Source organism: Eschrichtius robustus, chromosome 14 (genome assembly GCF_028021215.1).
Source record: "Eschrichtius robustus isolate mEscRob2 chromosome 14, mEscRob2.pri, whole genome shotgun sequence".
NCBI lineage: Eukaryota > Metazoa > Chordata > Mammalia > Artiodactyla > Eschrichtiidae > Eschrichtius > Eschrichtius robustus.
Window position 1 is genome coordinate 21,033,983 of NC_090837.1, and position 13,815 is coordinate 21,047,797.

Sequence of the window (13,815 nt, forward strand, 5' to 3'; positions counted from 1 at the left end):
AGGGTCCCGCCCACCCTCGTGCCCCATTGGGGAAATTCAATTTGACGGCCTCGCCCCTAGTAGAGGCCCCGCCCATCACGGGCCTAGGTTGTACGGGTTTGCAGTCTTCGGGCCACTGTTCAAGAGGCCTTCGCTGGTCGGGTGGGTGTCGCCAGGAGGATGCAGCTTTGCGCCAAAGTCAGGGAGGGCTCCCAAAGCCGCGGTAAGTGGCCCGGGATTGTACTATTCGCGGAGCCTTCAGGACTGTCCCTCTCCGCCCTCCTCTTTGTTCGTGAGACCCTGTCCCCTCCCTCGACTCCGCCCCCTCCTCGCTTCAGTGCCCTGGCTTGGCCGCTGCCCCCAGGCTGCTTTCGGGACACCTGGTCCGGGTCACCTCAGAGCAGGGACTAAGTGCCCGGCAGCACCTTGACCCTACGTTGAAGTACCTCAGGGACCACCTCAGATGGAGCAGGGTCAATCACAAAACTCCCTTTCCCCAGCCGACACACCTTTGCACAGACGTTGACCTTATCTGTCATGCTTCTCGCTTCCAAGCCCCTCAGCGTCGGCCTCTTGCAGCGCTGTGGAGTTAAATAGGGAACACGAAGTCCAGAATTCAACAAATGGAGAAAACTGAGACCCAGAGAGAGCCAACATGCCCAAGACAACATAAGGAATCAGCCAGGGGACCCAAGAGCTCAGACCCACTGGGGAAAACCACTCTGTCCCCTGTGATAGAGGTCAGGGTGCCTCCCACAGGTCTCCGTGGACATCAAAGGGAGTTGGAGCCTGGGAGGTGGGGTCTGGAATCCTGTCTGTCAAATAATAACAATAATAATATAGACTCATTTTTTTGTACTTGCCATGTACCAGGCATATAGTCCCTATAACGACCATTTGAGCCCAGGATTACTGTCCATTTTACAGTTGAGGACAACAGCTGATAGGTAGTGGAACTGTGGTTCCTACCAGCACCTTCTGAGTATAGAATCTGTGCTTTTAACCACTGTGATACGGGGTTGTGGGGAAGTGGTTTCAGCCTGTTGCTCCAGCAGAGCCCCTCAGCCCCACTGTCCAGCTCCTCTGTGGCCACCCACTACCACACCTTGCCCCCATCTAGAGTGAGGGCCAGTATCCACTCTGAGACTCTTTTAAAGGTGTCATCTTACTGCATCCCCACATCCCTGAGAGGTGGTCCCGTTTTACACATGGGAAAACCACGGCTCTGAGAGCGAAGAGGCTTGTTAAGGTCACACGGGAGGATGAGCAAACAGAGCCCAATTTGGGGCTTTAGTTCGAGGTCCCCTTCTCCTGAGCAGGCCCCATGTAGGCCCTCTCTGGTTAACCTAGATGTCATTTTTTTTTAATAAACTTTTTTTTTTAATTTATTTTTATTTTTGGCCACGTGGCTTGTGGGATCTTAGTTCCCCGACCAGGGATTAAACCTGGGCACTTGGCAGTGAGAGCTCAGAGTCCTAACCATTGGACCGCCAGGGAATTCCCAACTTAGATGTCATCTTATTCTCCAGAACAAGGTTCAGCGCCCTCCAAAGCCAACTCTGTCCTATTCAAACCTCGCGCGCCCATTGGAACAGCCCCCTGGGGCGGGGCATACGTAGGCCACCTGAGTGGCGGCTCTTGGCTCCAGTGAATGGCCTGCTTCGTGCTAGCTCTGACCCCACCCCCCAGGAGGGAGGAACGGCACAGGTGAGTTTCTGAGAACGAACTTTGTGTCACACACGCGCTCACTAGTTCCTGGTAGTACTGAAGATAAGCATGGGTCCCGCCCCTCCATCAAGCCCTCAGGGCTGGGGTCCTCCTCCAGACCTACTTGCTTTCCCTTCCTATCTGAAAGGGGTGGGACGAGATGGTGGTGAAACAAAGATCAAAGGGCAAAGGGCAGCCCGGTGCGGTTCTGGAGAAGCTTGCAGCCACAGCACAGGAAGGAGTAAACGTCCCATGAGGAGGGTCCTGGTGTTTACTGAGCACCAGTTGCATGCCTGACACGGGGTTTGCCCTGTTGCAAATTGACCACTGTGCAAGATAAGTATTACCCGGATTCTACAGAGGTGGAAGCTGAAGCTCAGGGAGGTGAAGGCACCTTGGCTGGTAATGGCATTCAAACTTGAGTGGAATTCTGCCCCATGCCAAAGCCCCTTTCCTCCACCTTGCTGCCTCTAGGATGGAGGAAATCCTGGAAGACTTCTTAGAGGAGGAGCAAACTGATCCTTGAGGAAGGGTGCAAAGAAATCCGTCCCACAGAGAAGAGGGGGAAAGACATGAAAGAGTATTAGTGGCAGGGGGACAGTGTGAATAAAGGCCAGGAGGTTTGTAAGTGGGAAAAGGAGGAGAGATGGGCTGTGGATGGAGAGGAAATGGGGATGGAAGACCTTCCATCTGTGAAAGACCCTGAGTGACAGGTGAGTAGGGTGAACATGTCTTATGGGCACTGGGGAGGCCTGGGCCTCAGTCTGTCCATTTATAAAATGAGGAGCTTGGACTGGCTCACTTCAGGCCCTCCCAGAAAGTGTCCAGATTCCTCCAGGTCCAACCCTGGACTGGCAGAGTGGGGAGTGGCTGGAGCAGCTCAGGGGCCAAGGGTAATATTTTGCTCCAGTCTCTCAGTCTGAGAATAAATATTTTTACCAAGCTGGCAGTGCCAGATCCCTGAATCTCCCTGGCTTCCCCTCCCCCTCCCTGGGGTCCTGCAGAGAAAGCCCAGTCCTGGGGTCAGGAGGCAAGAGGAGTGATGTGTCTTAGGCCTGGCTCCAGCCCAGGCAAAGTTTTGTTCCCCTTGGAGCCTCAGTTTCCTCATCTGCAAGATGGGGGAGTTGTGGCCTGAGCTTTCTAAGCCCTCTCCCCACCAGACTAGAAAACATAAAATTCCAAGACTTTCAGCGAGACCCCACCTTGGGATGTGGTCACAAGTGGCTGTGAGGCCAGCCAAGGCCAAGGCCTTGGGCCTATGAAGGGTCCAGAGCCTGCTGGGCAGTGGGAGGGGTAGAGGGGTTAGAGCTGGATCAGAGTTGGGCCTGCTCTTGGGGTCTCACAGCCTGGTGAGAGTAGGGGGAGAGATGGTATCTGGACTCTAAAAGTTGTGGAGAAAAAGCCCTCACTTGCTGTTTGGCATGTGGAAGGGGTGGGGAAAGGCAACCTGGAGAGGGCACAGCATGAGAGCAAAGGAAGTCAGGTAGGACTCTGAGGACTTTGCTGGGGAAAAGTCAGGTAGGCGAGGCTGGAGCATGGGGACCCTGGAGGAGAAGAACTGGTTCTTGCTGGGTTTGGCTGGATCCAAGGGCTGTGACCCTCTCCCTCGTGGGCAGAACTGGAGGCCCCCAAGGTCAGCAGCCACAGGAGTGGGGCTTGGGATCTGTTTGGCAAACCAGTTTGGCAAGGCTGTCTCCTCCATGATGTCATCCAGCTGCTGTGTTCTCTGAGAGACAGTGTCAGATAAACTTCCGGCCTTGGAAGAAAAGGGGGCCCGGCCCCAGGTGCTGAAGGATGGGAAAGGAGTGACTCTTCAATGTAGGAAACTTGGAGGCAAGGGAGCCCTGGGAAGGAGAAGGGGATCTGAGATGCCCAATGGGCTGTGATGAACCCCAGGAGACCAGCCTCATGGAAAAAGGAGGGTTCTGGATGGGCCGGCCTGGACTTCTTATCACTTCTGGGAGTTCCCTGATGCCTGGCGTAATCTAGGCTTATGGCAGCGGCCCTGTATAATTGCTGCCCAGTGGGTTGGAACCATAAAAACACATGAGTGGCAGTTTTGTTATTATCATGAACCTCACAGCTTGAACGCTGTGAGGTAGAACCATCATTATACAGAAGAGGAGACAGGCTCAACAAGGCCAAGCCACACCAGCACCTTACACAGGGTTAGAACCCAGAACTCTTGATTTTTTTTTTTTTTTTTTTTTTTGGCTGCATGGCATGGCTTGCAGGATCTTAGTTCCCCTACCAGGGATTGAACCCGGACCCCAGCAGTGAAAGCGTGGAGTCCTAACCACTGGACTGCCAGGGAATTCCCCAGAACCCTTGCTCCTAACCATGGTACCCTGCCATTTGGGATCTCTGCCCACATGGGGCCTTGTCATATTTCTTAACTACTTGTGAGCACAGCAGCTGAATTGTGGCATCATAGAGTCCTAGATGCCCACCTCGTGGTAATCTGAGTTCCAGAGAGGGCAAGGAACAGGCTTCAGGTCACATAGCAATTGGAGGTGGAGCCACTTGGTACCCCAGATCCCCAGCCTCCCCAAATCCTTGTTTCCCCCTCAGGGCCTGGCACACTCAAGCATGAAATAACAATAACTAGCACATACTGAGTCCCTACTATGTGCCATTCATTCATTTATACATCACCACAGCCATGTGAGGTAGGTGCTAAGATTATACCCGTTTTATAGATAAAGAAACTGAGGCTCAGGGGGAAGTCACTTGTCCACGTTGACACTGCATATTGGTGGTAGGGCTGGGATTTGAACCCAGTTGTGTGTACCCTTTCCCCTTGGTGGACCCAATAGGCCTCACTGTAGGTATGAAGACCTCTAGACAGGAGGATGGTTGACCCCTTTGCAGGCTCCAGAGGCAAGCAGTGTCCAATTCATAGTTTTTACGCAGGCCTGGCCTTCCCGGGGCGGGCAGAAAAGTGCTGAGGCCGCGAAATGCTCTGAACCTTCCCAGAGGAGGCGGCCACGGTGGGAGGGAGTGTTTGGTGCAGACCTCAGAGCCAAGTGTAGACGTGGCGGCTGGACCCACTGCAGGCGAGGGAGGGCAGGCAGGGTGGGGCCCAAACCCAAACCGGCCTCCCAGCAGTGTTCCCAGCCATCCGCCAGCCAGGCCCAGCCCTGCCCGCCCTTCTAGCTCCCCATCTGGATTTGAGATGAGGACGCTGGGCCTAATAATAGCTGAATGGTAGCAAAGGCAGTGCCTGGAGCCTCAGCCAGTGGGGGGCTGGGATCCCCATCATCTCATGCTGGCTTGGAACAGGTTTCTGAACTTTTAAAATAATAGCAAGTGCTTATGAAGTGCATACATGTGCCAGGCATTGTGCTGAGGTTAGCCCACAGTAACTCATTTATTCCTCACAACAACCCAATGAGATAAGTCTGTCATTAGCTCTATTTGACAGATAGAGAAACCGAGGCACAGAGAGTTAAGCAACTTATCCCTGACTGTTATAGCAGCCTCTCATTGCTGAGCACACACGTCTGTCCCAGGCCCTGTGCTAAGCACTTTCCATGTATTTTCCCATTTGAGGAAAATGCACAAGGCATCATAGGCAGATCATCATTTATTTAGATGATGAAAAAAATGAGACCGAGAGAGAAAAGGGACTTGCCCAAGGTCACATGGCTGCAAGAGGTGACTCAAACCCAGGACTCTAGAGAGGGTAAGACCTTGGCTTCTGGAATCAGATAGACCTGAGTACATCACTGGTGACATCACTGCTCCTTAGCTGTGTGGCCTTGGCAAGTCACATCACCTGCCTGAGCTTCTGTTTTCTCCTCTGTAAAATGGGGGTTTGGTTGACATGATGCTAACACCACCTGCCAGCTATTAAGTCCACCTTGGGGGTAGTAGGTCATTTACATCATGCATTTATGTTGTGCATTCTCTCATTCAGTTCTCACAACAGCCCCCAAGATGGGGACTCCTCTTCTCTCACACCTGTTTTATAGAAGAGAATGTGAGGCTCAGAGGGTGGAAGGGCCTTGCCCAGGACCGACAGCAAGTGAGTCAGGATTTGAGCCCAGTGCTCTGGTTCCAGAAGCTGAGCACTTTTCTCTCTACACTTTGCATCCTTATACTGAGGCACAGAGAGGGTGTGGGCTCTGCCTGCGTCACAGAGCGAAGTAGGTCTCTAGGGCCATCTGATGTGTAAAGGCCAGGAGGGGAAGGCCTTTCCACCAGCCCCAGGTCACTGCAGTCACAGCTTTTCCAGGCTTGACGCTCAAGGTGTTTCCTAGACTCAAATATCTGAAAAGATGCCCTGTTCTTCCAAAGGCTGGAGTGAGATCCACATTTGGGGGCCCCTTCCCTGGGAGGCCAGGGTGCTGGATTCCTGGTTCAGCTAGCAGAGGTGGGGAGGTTCCTTCTGGCCAAAGAGACCAGTCTTCGGAGTCATATGGGAAGCTTGGGGCATGAAGAGAGCTTCAGGTTTTGCTTAAATCCTGATTCTTCCATTCACTAGCCACTTCATCTTCCTGAACCTGGGAAGGAAGTTTCAAATGGGGGCACTAATACCTCCTGTAGTGGTTTGTTTGCAAAATAACTTCAGTGCTTTGCTTCCCTGTATGCAAGCCCCTTTGCAGTGTGACTTTGGAACTCCTCCCATCAGGAGATAGAGCCTATTTCCTCATTCCTTAAACCTGGGCTCAGCCATATGGCCTATTTTGGCCAATAGAATACAGCAGAGGTGACATTGCCTGTTCTGAGTCTGGACTGTAAGAAGTCTTGTAGCCTCTGCCCATTCTCTTGGAACCCTCCCAGCTGTCATGTGAACAGGCCTGGGCTATCCTGCTCAGGGATGAGAGACCACTGGAACAGGAATGAGCTGTCCTGGCTGAGGCTGTGCTAATCAGCCAGTTAAGACCAGAAGAACCTTTAGCTGAGCCCAGACCAAATTGCCAATCCATGAAATCATGAGCTAACTAAATGGTTGCTGTTTTTTGTGGGGTTTTTTTGTTTTGTTTTTTTTGGCCGCGCCGCGCAGCATGAGAGATCTTAGTTCCCCGACCAGGGATCGAACCTGTGCCCCCTGCAGTGGAAGCATGGAGTCCTAACCACTGGACCACTACAGAAGTCCCTGGTTGCTGTTTTAAGGCACTAAGTTTTGGGGTGATTTGTTATGCAGCATTATTATGGAAATTAATAAACTGATACAGTTTCATTCAGTGCAATTAATGGTAACTGCTGTAACAAAACAAAAATCTCAGTGGCTTAACCCAATGATAGTTTATTCCTCACTCATGCAAAGTCTGATATAGGTCAGGAGTCTCCTAACCCATCTGCCTTGGAAGGCAGCTCTCTTCCAGGCAGTGACTCCCCAAGGCCCTCCCTGGAATCCATTCCTGAATCCTCTGCATGTGGAAAGGGAGACTAAAAATCAAAAGAGACTCACCCATTCTTAATTGCCTTGGCCCAGGGATGACATGTAATTTTAACTGGCCAGAATGTAGTCACATGACTCTGCTAACTGTAGGGCCCAGGAAGAGGAAACAGGTTGAAGAACACAAATCATTGGCTCTGCCACATTCCCTCCCTCACCAGGCACCATGAGGAGTCAAGACAGTACCTAGCACAGAGTGGCTTAAATAAGGGGCAATTTATAGGTGAAGAATCTGGGGCTTGGGACTTCCCTGGCGGTCCAGGGATTAAGACTCCGTGCTTCGGGCTTCCCTGGTGGCACAGTGGTTAAGAATCCGCCTGCCAATGCAGGGGACATGGGTTTGAGCCCTGGTCCCGGAAGATCCCACATGCCAGGGAGCAACTAAGCTCATGTGCCACAACTACTGAGCCTGCGCTCTCGAGTCTGCGAGCCACAACTACTGAGCCTGCGTGCTGCAACTACTGAAGCCCGTGCACCCTAGAGCCCGTGCTCTGCAACAAGAGAAGCCACAGCAATGAGAAGGCCACGCACCGCAAAGAAGAGTAGCCCCCACTCGCCACAACTAGAGAAAGCCCGCGCACAGCAACGAAGACCCAACGCAGCCAAAAATAAGTAAATAAAATAAATAAATTTATTTTTTTAAAAAAAGACTGTGCTTCTACTGCAGGGGGCACGGGTTCAAAAAAAAGAAAAAAAAGATTATGGGGCTCAGAGAGATTGACAAATTTGCCCAAAACCACACAACAAGTCAAATGAGTAGCTGTTTTGTGGTAGTGAAGGGCTCAGAACAGATCTGGAGTTGGACAGATCTGGGTGCAAATCCCAACTCTGTCGTTTCCTTGCTGTGTGACATTAGGCTAGTTACCCAGTTTCTCTGCATTTCAGTTTCCTCATCCACAAAATGGGGAGGGGAATAGTTCCAACTTCACAGGGTTAGGGTGAGCATTCAGGAGCTTATGTGTGTCAAGAGCTTAGCTCAGATCCTGGTACATGGGACCTACTTAATAAATGTGAGCCACCTGGGCAGGCATGATGCTCTTTCTCATCTTGCCAGGGTCAACAAATTTTTATGTTTTGTGCAAATTCTGTCCCTTCCTCCTACCTCTTGTGGTATGAATGGTTTTATTTACTTGGTTAAGAGAAGGAAAATTTCCCCCAATTGGATATTAGTTACACAAGCCTTTACAAGCACAAAGCCCCCAAACACCCATGGCTGTTCTGCTGACAGAGGTCTGAAATGATTTCATTATTGCTTCCTTTAGACTAAAGCTTGGCTCTGTAAAATGCATCCCCTTCCCAACCCACCCCTAGGATTGTCCCATCCCTGGGAACGGGGCAAGAGGGTCTGCAGCTAATGGGCTCCAGCTGGGGAAAGGCCAGGGCCAGGGCCAGAGCAGACCCTGCTGGGTGTGTGGTCTGGGCCTTATGAAAATTTCTGCCCAGCCCGAAGGAAAGGTCCAAGATGGGTGAGATATGGCTTCCCTTCCTTTCACCCCATTTAACCCATCTCTGAGCCTCCCTTTGAAGCCAGGCAGACAGGTTCGTGAGCATCATGGCGCTCACAGTCTGGAGGTGGAGACAGATTCAGCGAACAGAGCACCATATAAAGTTTTCATTACAGATTAGGGTCATTTCTGTGAAGTGGGAGCCACATGGCACTATGGGAGCTTGTACTTGGGGCCTACTTTAAATTATTTTTAAACTTTTGTTTTTGAAGAGATAATCCTGGGAGGTCAGAGAAGGTATCTCTCAGGAGGTAATTATGCTCAGATCTGGAGGATAAGAAGAAATTTGCTGAACAAAGAGTTGGTCTTGGGATGAGGGGTGGTGTTCCAGGTAAGGAACAGGTTGTGCAAATGCCCTGAGGCAGGAAGGAACAACCTCCAGGAACTGATGGAAGACTAAAGCAACTGGTGTTTGAAGGGTTAGGGAGAAGCAGGGTGCAAATGAGAAGAGAGAGGGGAGCAGGGGCCAGTCCCTGTGGGCAGGATTGTCTACATAATTTGTGGGGCCTGATGCAAAGCAAAAACATGAGACCCCTTTAAGAATTTCAAGATGGTGACAGTAAATCATTAAACTAAGCATGGGGCCCTGTGCAACTGCACAGGTCATACACCCAGGATGATGGTCCTGCACTTGGACCATTGTAAGAAGGAAGGACTTTGCTGTGAGGGCTGCAGGGAGCCACCGAAGGCTTCTGAGCTAGGGGTGGTAAGATCTGATTTGCATAAACCCAGGTGCTGTCTCACTATACCACACCTGGATGGTATGTGACCCTCTCCTCTCTGCACAGGTGGCCTGATTCATTTTCCTAAAATATTTTACTTGGAATCTCACTCTCCTGATCAAGAACCTGCAGTGGCTCCCACCCCCTTATCAGATCCGGCCCAAACTCCCTACCTAGACATTCAAGGCCTTTCATAATCTGCCGTTACCTGATTTAATTAACCTGCTATCAACATAAGGCTATGTGCCGAATCCCAGAGCTGATGAACTAACCCAAGGACTCATGGTAATTACAGGAGGCAAGGCAGGACCGGAACCCAGGTCTTCTGCGGTAGACAACCCCCTGCCCTGGAGGAGGGTGCAGCCTCACAATGTGCTTTGTACCCCCCAACCTAGCACAGAGACTTGCACCAATAGGTGCTCAGTCTGTGTCTGTGGCAGCGAGTTCCTCCTCCAGGGCAGGGTATTTCAGAATCCAAGATGTAGTTAGTGTCCTTCCTGACTCCTTCTCTCCATCACCTCTATCTCTAGGCATTCGCCAAGCCCCACTGCACCGCCCTGGGAGGCTGGGGGTGGGGGTTGAGGTGCGGGGGCCGGGTCCTGCCTATAGACACGTGTTTGGCCCGCGCAGCTTTTAAAAAGCTTTTCCAACTCATCATTAACGTTTAAAAATCAAGAAATTTCACATGGCAATCTGCATTGTTGTTTCTCTGCAGAGTCCTGGGCCTGGATTCCCCAGGGGAAGCCGCGTGCTCCTTAACTGGACCCTCCGAGGGGTTCCGCCCTAAGTCCGAAGTAAGACTGTGGAGTTTGGAACCTTGAAGAAAGAGCACCCTAGTTACCACCAAACGCCAATCAGGATCCTGAAATCTGACCAATCAGATGATTGGCGGCGGGGCCATGTGGAGTAAGCCTCACTCCCAGCCTCTGCAAAAGAGGAGAGGAAAGGTTTTCTCCAGTTCTTACAACCAGCTCCAACCTGCTGGTTGACTCCCGAATCCCTGGGGGCTGAAAGGATGCAGTGAGTGTTCCTCAGACGGGCCAAGCTGGTTCCTCCCACCCAGCCTTTGTTCTTGCCCTTGCTTTCTGCTTGGACAGCTCTTTCTCCTCATCATCACTCTGGCTGGCTCCTGAGTACCATTCAGGTCTCAACTCAAAAGTCACCTCCTTAGCAAGGCCTTCCCAGCGCACCTATCTGAAGCTCCAGGCATTACTCTGTATTGTATTATCCTTTTGTAATTTTATTATTTGTTAAATCATAGCAGTTATTACCTGAAATTTGTGTGTTGCTGTTTGTTTTTTTTTTATTTTTAAAAATAAATTCATTTATTTTTGGCCGCGTCAGGCCTTCATTGTTGGGTCTTCGTTGCTGCGCTTGGGCTTTCTCTAGTTGCCGTAAGTGGGGGCTACTCTTTTTTTTTTTAATTCTATTTATTTATTTTTGGATGTGTTGGGTCTTTGTTGCTGTGCGCGGGCTTTCTCTAGTTGCGTTGAGTGGGGGCTACTCTTTGTTGTGGTGCGTGGGCTTGTCATTGCGGTGGCTTCTCTTGTTGCAGAGCACGGCTCTAGGTGCCCAGGCTTCAGGAGTTGTGGCTCACGGGCTCTGGAGCACAGGCTCAGTAGTTGTGGCACATGGGCTTAGTTGCTCCGCAGCATGTGGGATCTTCCCGGACCAGGGCTCGAACCCGTGTCCCCTGCATTGGCAGGAGGATTCTTAACCACTGTGCCACCAGGGAAGCCCGAGTGGGGGCTACTCTTCGTTGCAGTGCACGGGCTTCTCATTGCAGTGGCTTTTCTTGTTTTGGAGCTCGGGCTCTAAGCACGCAGGCTTCGATACTTGTGGCACATGGGCTCAGCAGTTGTGGCTCATGGTCTCTAGAGCTCAGGCTCAGTAGTTGTGGCACACGTACTTAGTTGCACCGCAGCACGTGGGATCTTCCTGGACCAGGGCTCAAACCCATGTCCCCTGCATTGGCAGGCGGATTCTTAACCACTATGCCACCAGGGAAGTCCCTGTGTTGCTATTTGGCTCCCACTAGATGTGAGCTCTGTGAAGGCAAGGACCAAGTCTGTCTTGCTCATCACCAAGTCCCTAGGGCTGCGAATGTGACATGGCACCACAGAAGAGGTTCAGCCCATGTTTGTGGAAAAGTGAACCACTGGACTCACAAAAGACCTTTCCCTGGAGGATGCCCATGACTCCTTGATACAAGTGTGGGTGGGAGCTGGTTGGCAATTAGGAAGCAATTAGTCACCAGCTAATTAATGCACAAGACAGCTTAGGGGCTGGGAGGCAATCAAGGGACTGAAGCCCACAAAGGAACCTCAGGTCTCTGGGAAAATATTGAGAGAGAGCAATGAGGAATCCCCGGGGTAATGTTTGAAAACCTCTTCTGTGTTGTTGAAGGAGATTTAAATGATCAGAAGCCCCCCAAAAGGGGACTTGGTCCCTTTAAGAAGCAGGTGGGTCTAGCCAGGCTCTGGTGATGGGGCTGGAAGAACTGGCCTGTAAAATAAGCAATGGGATGAGGAAGAGTCACCCTTTCCTACTTGGGGGATTTACCTTTGGATATTAGGAAAGATTCTTTTGTTTGCAAATACCAGAAACCTCCTAGACTAACCTGAGTTAAAAGGGGACTTTATTGGGAGCCCATCAGAAGGGGTATCAAGATTATAAAAATTTCAAGGTAGAAAGAGGGGGCCCAACAACTCATGTTGTTTCCGTTTACTCAACATTGTTTTCTGGTTTCCAGAACCTTCTGATCAGCCTGTGGTCTGGAGCTTTGCATTCAAAGTGTGGTCTGTGGAGCAGCAGCTTTGGCATCTTCTAGGAGCTTGTTGGAAATGCAGAGTCTCAGGCCTTGCCCCAGACCTACTGCATCAGGATCTGTATTTTAACAAGATTCTCAGGGGATTCATGTGCACATTATAGTTTGGGTGCATGGCCACAGGAATCAACTGGGTAATGGTGGGGACGGTGTCTCTTAAACCTGAAGGTTCCTAGGAGAGCTGCTGCCTTGGTGGTCTCCATGGGATGGTTGTTCCCCAGGGTCCACTGGAGAGAGGGCAGTAAAATCGGCAATCTTGAGCTGCTGTTACCGATTCTTGCTCGGGTGCTAGCTGGGCGGGAGTCCAGCCCACAGCAGCCTGCTCCTCAGGTAGGAGATGGTCCTGGGGAACCCAGGCCTGTGACTTGCCAAGGAGGAAACTACTCGGGACCCTGGAGGGAATGCCCTGTATGCTGCTGGATTCCTACTTAGGGGACTCTATTTTGAAGGGCTCATCTGCTTGGCTGAAGGAAGGCAGAGGATGGCCTGGGCTGATGTTGGAGCTGGGACTTTCAATCTGCCTGCTCTGATCCTGGCAAGCAGTTCCTAAAAAGCTGCCCTCAGGGCATGGAATGGAAATAGCCATATTGACTCTGCCCAGTAGGAGTTCCAAAGCACCTTCACCTCTTATCGTATTTGATCTTCCTAATGATCTTGTACAAAGGATGTAAACAAACAGAAAAACAAAACCACCAGTGAAGCATAAGAGTTTCCTGCCTTTAAAAAGGGTTAAGTGCAACCCAAGGAGTGTTGCTACTTAACTTGTACCTCCCTCTTGGTTTGTTAAAATCCTGTTCTCAAATTAAGGTGCTGTTGGGTTAGGAGGTTGGATCGTGGGTGAGCTCATCCTCTCACATTATGAAGTTGTTCATTTAAAGTGTACCTATATTGGGATTCCCTGGTGGTCCAGTGGTTAAGACTCGGTGCTCCCAATGCAGGGGGCCTGGGTTCGATCCCTGGTCAGGGAATAAGATCCCGCATGTCCCAACTAAAGATCCCGTGTGCGGCAACTGAGACCCAGTGCAGCCAAATAAATAAATAAATAATAATAAAAAAAATAAAATGTGCCTATGTAGATCTCTCAGCAAGACACAAGTATCCATGCAGGCTTATTCAGTACTCTCTGGAGTTCAAGAGTTTCCCTTTTAGGGCCAAAGCATTATTGAAAGAAGGCAATTCCTACTTCTCTCACTATTTCTCCCATTGGAGAAAGGATCTCCCGCCTGCCATCCACAGGTCCCAGGCATCACACGGCATCTCGAGGCAGCTCCCAAAATTGCATTCAGATGCTCCAGAAGGAAACTGTCAGCCTCAACAAGGCTCACCTTGTGTCTCCAAAACTTATTAAGTGACATCATAAGTAAGGCTTGGCAAATAGGATGAGGGAGTCTGGCCAGTGAGGACAGACAGAAGCCTGTGGGTATGGATGCAGGCAGAACAGAAATGGAGACTGGTAATAGGTGGAGGTGAGGACAGAGCTGAGTGCCTTGGACAGAGAATGAACAATCCCAGTTAGCTTTACAGAACACTTTCATAAACATGGTCCTCCACTATCCTCAGAAGCCCTGAGTGGTAAAATTTAATTATACCCAGTTCATAGATGAGGATCCTAAGGTCCTGAAAGGTCATCAAGCTACACAAAACTGCATCTTAGACCAGTGCTTGGTTCAT

At 50.7% G+C, this 13,815-nt stretch overlaps 1 long non-coding RNA gene across 1 annotated transcript; it reads left to right on the plus strand.

Moving 5' to 3' along the window:
* Positions 1-76: 76 nt before the first annotated feature.
* On the plus strand, positions 77-10,572 carry LOC137776979 (uncharacterized). The gene is made up of 3 exons (XR_011076371.1): positions 77-202; positions 1,509-1,686; positions 10,033-10,572. It is a non-coding gene; the product is annotated as an uncharacterized lncRNA (long non-coding RNA).
* Positions 10,573-13,815: the final 3,243 nt, after the last annotated feature.